Raw genomic sequence first — 6563 nt, 5'->3', positions numbered from 1 at the left:
GCACCCCCACAGGCGAGGGCCTGGGTGTGAGTCACACTGTCCACAGGGACCCTCTGCAGGCCTGTGGCATCCAGCAGAGCCTCCCACCCAGGAACAAGGTCTGCCCTAGGCAAATTTCAAATTCTATAATAATAGCCCTCACTACTCAGTTTACCTATAAAATAACAGGAAAAGCTCTAGAAGACTTTGGGGAAATGCTTGCTTTTGCAAAAGAAAACTAACTAGGTGCCAAACCAAGAGAGACTTTTCCCAGATACCTTTCATGCCAGGTTTTATTTGCTCCTCAAAATTCACTTTACTACCTTGCCCTGTGCCCTAAAAGATCCATCGGTAACCTCTATGGTTCTCCCTAAAGGACTCCATTTTCTGACTTCTGGAAGTATGGTATGGTTAAGATGTGGTTTAGACCTCACAAAATTGACATTGGGTATGGCTCCTATTATGACTACCGTAAGGGGCTGCGATCTGTTAAGAGCGGGGGTGCTATGCGTGTTGGTGCACACCTATAGGACCACCCCTTGGGAGGCTGAGACAGGAGGATCACTGCAATTCAGAGCCGGCCTTAGCTGCACAGGGAGTTTAAGGACAGCCTAAGCTATGTAGTGCGACTGTGTCTCAAAAACAAACAAAATAAAAGAGTGAGGTATGAAGAAAGAAGATAAGGTCACTACCCTGCCCTCCTGGAGGGATTCCTGCTGATCTCAGGCAGTGCAATTGCTTCCACAAGAGCTGGCTGAGATGAGTGAGCACACCCTCTGGCTTTTTGCTTCTTGTCTAGCTACACGATCTGTGCCACAGAAGCCCTTCCCCTAGAGTGCACCCCACCTTGAGGCCCTCACCAGAAGCTGATGTCTGCTTCATGTTATTGAACCTCCAAGACTGCAAGCTAAATAAACCTGTTTTCTTTATAACTTATCCAACCCCAAATATATTGCTACAGCAACACAAAACATTCTATGACATGTGACAATGGAAAGTGGGACAGAACGTAAAAGAGGAGTAAACCTAAGTATTTGTACCCCTGTCCAATGCCCTTGGAAATAGCTATCTCACCAAAGAAGGCTGTAGCCTCTTTCAAGGGCTGCTGAATCACCCCAAAGCCTCAGGATTTACTCCTGTTCATCTCTGATGAGGCTGGACAAAATGCAAGTCACTGGAATATCATTTGGGGTTCCTTTACCCCTATGCTAGCATATGTGTTTTCATTAGAATCCAACTCTCCTCCAATAAATGTTGAGTGTCATCTATTCCCTTGGTCCTTGCATGATGCATTCTTTTACTACATTTTGAACTGTATACTATATGAATATAAAATTTCAGTGTTTAGAAACATGTTACCTTGAAATGAATATTCTACAGAACTTGAGAGTACCTGGGCCTATGCCACTGTGAGGCAGCAGCAGAAGTCAAAGGTTCATAAGAATTAGCATGGGCCTGGGGAGATAGCTCAGTGGTCTAAGCACCTGCCCTGCAAGTGCAAGGTCCTGAGTTCAGTCCCCAGTACTGCATGCCATGCCGGCCCCAGAACCCTGGGTATGCCGTGCAAGTCACAGAAACTGAGTGTGCAAGCACATGCCTATAATCCAGTGCTGGGGAGGCTGAGACAAGAGGATCACCATGAGTACAAGCTACATAGTGAGACCTTGCAACAAATAATTAAAAAAAAAAAAAAAAAAGGATTAGCATTCACCTGGTGGAATTTCAGAAGCTATGCTGCCAGGGAGGCTGGAGTAGCGGGAGGGGTGGGTGAGCAGTTCACAGGCACTGAAGAACCCAACCCAGACAGCGGCGCTGCCTCTGCACGTCCAGGAAGAGCCCAGAAGTACAAGGGGCCAAGCACACGGCAACACACAGGCATCCTTCTCCAGGCACAGGGTGCACGACGACGCAGGCGGTGTGGCACAAGCGCACACTGCAGACAGCCATTTAAAGACACAACTGGCCAATCCCAGTTTCCAACTGCAGGAGACTGGTTCCAGCCTTAATGAGGCCCCTGGAGACGCCAGTCTCGTTGTTAGCTTCTTTTACAAGAAAAGCTCACATGAGAGGGCACATATTTGTCCCTCTCTCCCTGTCTGACTTCCACTGCCTGCTCATGAACACAACAGCAAAGCTCGGGAGAATGCAGTCTGCCACAACTGTGTGAGCAGAGCCAGTGGTGATTAATAATTAATATTCCCCAGGAAAAAAATATACTATCCACCTAAGAGATGGCGTCCCCGTTTTCTGTGAATTCTCACAAAGGTTTAGGAAGCAAATACTCGCATGTACGTCTGCATTGTGGAAGATGGCAGAACACTGAAGTTGCTTTTCATAGTTTATAGCCTGTTTTTTATTTTAAGAGCACACTGTATTTAAAAGTAAATATGCTCCCTCTCTTAAAAATCTGAAAATTAGCATGCCAAACTTTAAAAAGAGTTAAACTGCTTGAAAGAGTTCATTTCATTACATAGAATGGAACAGTTTTGAAACTAACTTTTTTTTTTTTCAATTTAGTAGCTTATACATTTTCACAAATGTCAGCAAATGAAATCCTATGAGAAGTAGAAAAGTTGGGGGTGGGGGGTTGAGGCAGGGTCTCGCTGTGTAGTGCAGACTGACCTTGAACTCACTTATATAGCCCAGGCTGGCCTCAAACTTGTGGAAATCCTCCTGCCTCAGCCTCCTGAGAACTGGTATTACAGATGTCTGCCACCATGCCCAGCATATATTTAAATATCATGACTAAATCCAAACTGTTCTATATTTTTTAAAAACAGAGCTATTAAACTACCTATTAAAAAGGGACTACTGATACTACTATTGTCCAAAGTTTTAAGTAATCATTATTATATCCAATCCTCTGTTGAAAATTAGGCGATTTGCTTCCTACAGATTACTAAGTTAAAAAATGAGATACTAGGGCTGGCCAAATAGCTCAGCAGTTTAGAGCACCTGCTTAGGCTGACTCAGGGGCCTGCAGTGCTGGCCCGCCCCTGGGTGCACTGAGACTGTGATTGAGCCTGGGCGTGGTGGCCCACACCTATAATCCCAGCACTTGGGAGGCTGTAAACAGGAAGATCACTATGAGTCTGATCTACACAGTGAGACCCTGTACACCCTGTACACCCTGTTCTAAATTTAAAACAAAAAACCGATATACTTATTGTTAAGGAACCAATCCACTGCTAAGAAAGTATTTAAAATTCATTTTCTTCCTGAGATTTTTCACATTCCAACTGTATGTGCCTCACACAGGCAAACAGGAAGTGAAGACACCTTCAGGAATCTTTAAGAGTATGGCTTCAATAGTGAGTCTGACTAGAAAATCTTTCTTGGGAAAGACTACTTTCTTTCTGTACAATCTGTGTTACTGTCACCAAATGTTGCAAATAAAGAAAAAGCAAATACTGAGTATTTCTACCCACTTTCCAAACATTTATTCAATCAAGTATGCCCTGTCTGTTCTTATAGGCATACTGTTTTTCTGGTCTAGCAAGTAAAAATGTGCTAATCTAGAAGGATGGTCATGGGAGGGGGTAGAAATCGAGATTCTCTAATATGGTTTACTTACAAAATAAGAGGTTCCTCATGGAGGAATGAGGTAATGACATTGTCTACAATGACGCTCAACCATAAGGAAGAAAAACACTTAGACATACACTGTGGCATCTTACATTGAAATAACAAGCAAAGTGGTTGCTTCTACGTGCTGTATCTAGGTCTATTTTCAGAAGACAAAAAGGACACAAAGCCATTTCCTTTTGGCCACCTGACATCCATACTGTTTGCATAATCAATGCAAGTATTCGCATCCACCAGGGATACTCAGTGATTTCCCAGGTTCTATAAATTAATGGGCAACAAATCCCATAGACCACGAAAGCCTCAAGTTGGGAGACTGAAACAAGAAAGGACAGATAGCTCAGTAGGATAAGTGCTTGCCTGGCAAGTTCAAGGGCCTGAGTTCAATCCCCAGTTCCAAAAAAAGAAAAGACATAATAACAAGTCAAACACTCCCTCTTGGGGACCTGTCCCATCTTTGCAGAGGGTGGGATGAAGTGGCAGTCTACAAGGGGTCTCCTTGGCTTCAAAGATATACATATTAATACCACAGGCAAAGTAAAATATTGGAGTTTTTAGTGGAAAAAAGAGAAGGCCAATACACTTATATGTTTACATTTATAAAAGAAACAATGCAAGGAAAAGATAAAAATTAATAAAAATTATTTCTTACAAGGAAAAAGATGGTAGCTAGGAGGAGGGGAAAGACATAAATAAAACTTTTGTGACTATGCACTCTATTTTATATAGCTTTAAATATGTGTGCTTATTACTTATTTCAATAATTAAGAGGAAAATAACCTTATCTGAAAATAAAATGAAATAAATCTAATATAATAAATCAGGAATGTAAATAGCAAGAGAAAAATGCATATTTAAGATATTTTCAGAGGGCTGGGAAAACAATGCAACTCAGTAGAGAAGCATTTCTCTAGCAAGCGTAAAGGCCCTGGTTCCATTCTCAGCACCACAAAAGCAAAATAAATGACTTCAACATAGCACTTTGACTATTGACTCTTAGTGGAAAATACTCTAAGAACCTAAGGAGATGCAAAGTTATCTCATTATCATTCAGCAATTTTACAATTAGCAGGAAATATATGTTAGTTTTTAGGAATAAGAACTTTCATACAAGAAGAAGTAAATATAATTTAATAAACTATAACTACCTAATTATAATCCTAATTTGAAATTAACTCACAATTTTTAAATCAGTCAACCAAAAAACTCCTACTATTTTGTCTCACTTGTATGACTTTTTTTTGGCACTAACAATCCAACACAGGACCTTGAACTTGCTAGGCAGGTGCCGTATGACTTTTTTTTTTTTTTCTTTTGTATTTTTAGAGAAGGATCTACAGGGTGTTCAGGGTCTCACTACTAATAGTACTCGTAGTGATTCTCCTGTTTACAGCCTCCCAAGAGCTGGGATTACAGGCAAGTGCCACTAAGCCCAGTCTCAATTGCCGTCTCAGTGCGCCCCGGGGGCGGAGCTGGCAGGGCAGGCCCAGGGATCAAACCCCCGGCCCTTGCACCTGCTTGCAGGCACTTTAATGCGCTGAGCTATTTGGCCAGTCCTTGTATGACTATTGTTGAAAGTTGCAATTTTTATTAGGTAGGACTCTGGTAATGGATAAGAATTCAAAAAGTGTTAGAAAATGTTGCCTTCCCTGGCAAAAATTAAGAAGTGCTGGGCAAGTGATTCTTAAACCTTAATTTTCATAAGGATCAGAGTCTCTTTACACACAACTATCCAGTCACTGCAAGTTTACTCATTAGGTCTGGACTGGGATGCGAGACTTGTGATTTTTAATAATCACCCCAGCCGATGAAGATGACAGTAATCAAAGAATAATTTAATAGGTATATTATTCTTTCTCTATTTATTATATATGAGAAAATGAAAAAGAGCACACAAGCAAGAGCGAGCTAGCAAGCAGCTGCTTCTAGGGAAGAGAAAGTGTACTACTATTTAATTCATTTAAAAAGGTATATACACAAAATAAAAAAACAAAAAACAAACACTCAAACAGGAAACACACAATAAATGCCTCTATTTGCCCCAATAACTTTTACTACTCCAAAATGAAGGATAGGCTGCTAGACTAGCAAGAAAACACAAAATATGCAAATATTAAACGTCATCCATTTGCTGGGATGAAGCCCTTGAAGACAAACCCGAGCCGCCTGATGTCCAAATGCAAGCTCTTCACACTTCTTGGGCCTTGATTGCTTTGGGACTAAGATGAAATGAGATCACTGGAGGGAAGTCTGGTTCCATTTTCTCCTCGGGTTCCATTCTTGTAACGTCTTTTTTATTTGATCTAACCATATTCCTTTTACTACTTGGCCTTTCTGAACCACATTCCTGAAGCCAAATGCTCACAGCTATGCGTGCCTACGATGATTGATTCCAAATGTGCGAAGAAGAACAGCAGGAGTAGCTGAGACAGCCCAGTTACACGCGCGGAGGCAGCAGCTACAGTGGCTTTTACTTGGCTATTACACAGCATGATGCTGGTAAATTATTCAGGCCTTGTACCATTCCCCTTCTACCTCATAAAAGCAAGGTAAAATTTATCTACTTCACAGTGAATTGAGTGCTTCCCAACATACAGCCAATGTTTATTAAGTTTCAAAGCAACTGCCTGACTTTAACCTCTAATGCTTTGTGAGATGGAGTTCAAAGCTCTTCTTTATGTCTTTTGCTAAAAAATGGTATATTCAGTACCTATAATCTGTTTCTGTCTCTTGTTTTTGTGTTTCTATTCATTTGTGTATTTTTTAATTAAATCCCTGTTAAAATCAGATATGATGGGAGACACTTCTAATGCCAGCACTTGGTGGTGGAGGCAAGAGGATTACAAATTTAGGCCAACCTGGATTGCACAGTAAGATCCTGGAAGAAAAAAGAAAGAAGGAGGAGGAGGAAGAAGGAGGAAGGAGGAAGAAGGAAGAGGAAGAAAAGGAAGAAGGAGGAGGAGGAAAGAAGGAAGGAAGGGAGGAAGGAAGGAAGGAAG

The sequence above is a fragment of the Octodon degus genome, unplaced genomic scaffold (genome assembly GCF_000260255.1).
Source record: "Octodon degus isolate 3935 unplaced genomic scaffold, OctDeg1.0 scaffold00323, whole genome shotgun sequence".
NCBI lineage: Eukaryota > Metazoa > Chordata > Mammalia > Rodentia > Octodontidae > Octodon > Octodon degus.
Note: the sequence above shows the minus strand (reverse complement) of the source record.